The sequence below is a fragment of the Lipotes vexillifer genome, unplaced genomic scaffold (genome assembly GCF_000442215.2).
Source record: "Lipotes vexillifer unplaced genomic scaffold, Lipotes_vexillifer_v1.1 scaffold1227, whole genome shotgun sequence".
Lineage (NCBI taxonomy): Eukaryota > Metazoa > Chordata > Mammalia > Artiodactyla > Lipotidae > Lipotes > Lipotes vexillifer.
Genome location: NW_006790683.1, coordinates 706,222 through 708,242, shown reverse-complemented (window position 1 = coordinate 708,242; position 2,021 = coordinate 706,222). Strand labels below are relative to the sequence as shown.

The 2,021-nt window shown below is 36.0% G+C and overlaps 1 protein-coding gene across 2 annotated transcripts in view; it reads right to left on the bottom strand.

The window, feature by feature from the left end:
* SACM1L (SAC1 like phosphatidylinositide phosphatase) overlaps positions 1–2,021 on the bottom strand; it is a 58,685-nt gene that overhangs the window by 41,431 nt on the left and 15,233 nt on the right. The gene's annotated exons all lie outside the window — the stretch shown is intronic.

The following is a 2,021-nucleotide window of genomic DNA, read 5'->3' as shown; positions in this document are numbered from 1 at the left end:
AAAAAAAAAAAAAAAAAAAAAAAAAAAAAAAAAAAAAAAAGACATCATTTTCCCAGCTTCTGAATAGATAAAGCTATTATGCTGTCCTTATGTGTTCACTGCAACTCTTTTCACCTAATTTAATGCTGATAAGGTTTTAATCTGCTGTAAAACTACCACTCTGACTTACATAAGAAAATCATACTAAAATCTAATTTATACTCAACATGGTGCAGAAGGCAATGTAGCACAGTAGTCAGGAGCACATTCTATGGAACCAGACTGACTGTGCTGTGTGAACTTGGGCACGGTACTCCTCCCCTGTGTTCCTCAGTTCCCTTATCCATAAAATAAGGATAATACCAGACTCATTAAATTGCATTGTTGTGAGGATAAAATGAGATAATCTTTGATAAGCACTTAGAACACCTGACACACAGTAACCAAGATTTAAGTATTAGCTAAAAACACTAAGAAACACATTTCCAGGAAATTGTTTAAAATAAACTACTTTAACATTTTTGTATTTTATCTGAATGCCACTGATGTGTTCTTGAAAAAAAAAAACCTCATCCTGCAAAGTAAAAAATAAAGGGGGTAAAATTAGGATCGGGACAGAGTACTCAGAATTTATGCAACTTTGTAACCTGATTCCAACAAAAATTAACAGTTGGCTCCTCAGGAGGTAACATGGATAACTCCAACTCCAGGCAAGCAATTCGGCATGGCTGGGGACTGCCTCAGGAAATAACAATCAACAAAAACTAAATAAAGTTAAAATAAAGATTTGCAGGCACTAAAACAATGGAGACTGAGGCTGTTGTTAAGGTGGGCACAGGAGTAAATACAGGTATCTGCCAGGGATTGGTTCCAGATACCCAAATCTGTGGATGCTCAAGTCCCTCACATTAAATGGTGCAGTACAGTCCAGCCCTCTGCAACCGTGGATTCAACCAAGTTGGAACCTGCAGGTACGGAACCCGCAGGTACGGAGGGCCAACAGGAGTTGACCAGAGTTGGGGCGAGAACTAGCTTGCTTGTTTTTCCAGGGACTAATCTCTGCTGTTCTTAAACCACAGTTGAAAGAACATCTGTCTGTGCAGCAGCCAATCTGAGGACTTTTTCCTTTCCTTTTAAATTCTACTCCCTCTATTCTACTCCTCTTGCCAATGAAAAATCTTATATAAACCCACACACCATCACTGACATCATTTCTTACTTACTGACCATGTATAAGCTATTTGGTGTTACAGAAACAAGTCCTGTAGCAGAACAAACTGTACTGACCATTTTTGACTGTAAGTTTTTGAGGAATAATCAACCCTTAATTATCCAAATATAACTTACATCCTTTTATGGTTCATCTATAACTAACTTCTTAATATTTCCTCCATGGGGTGGGAGTGGGGTATGCCAAGGAAATAAAAGTCAATTTTAATACAAAGTAAGAAATGCAACAAAGGAAACAAATCTGCTTCAAATATGGCAGTCTTCAATTCAAACTAAATACATGTTCCTTTTTATTCCTGAATAGTAGTCCACTGTATGGATATATCACAATTTGTTTATTCATTCACTTGCTGATGGACATTTGTGCCATTTCCAGTTTAGGATATTATGAATAAAGTTTCTATGAACATTCTAGTACAAGTCTTAAGGCAGACATATGCATCATTTCTCTTGGATGACTACTTAGAAGTGGAATGGCTGGGTCATATTGTAGTTGTATGTTTAACTTGCACAAAGAAGGGAAAACGGGAGTGATTACAGACACAAGGAAACTTTTAGGGGTAATGACTGTTTTCATTTGATACTGGTGATGGTTTCACAGGTGTAAAATATATCAAAATGTATCAAAGTGCATGCTTTAAATATGTGCAGATTATATGTCAACTATGCTTCAATAAACCTATAAAAAGAAAGCAAAGTGAGAGGTCCTGAAACAAACTAAAGGAAGTATAAAAAAACTTCCAGACAATCTAGTCATAGGATAGTTACCTCTAGTCTCGAATCATTAAAAAAAAAAAAAAAAAAAAAAAAAA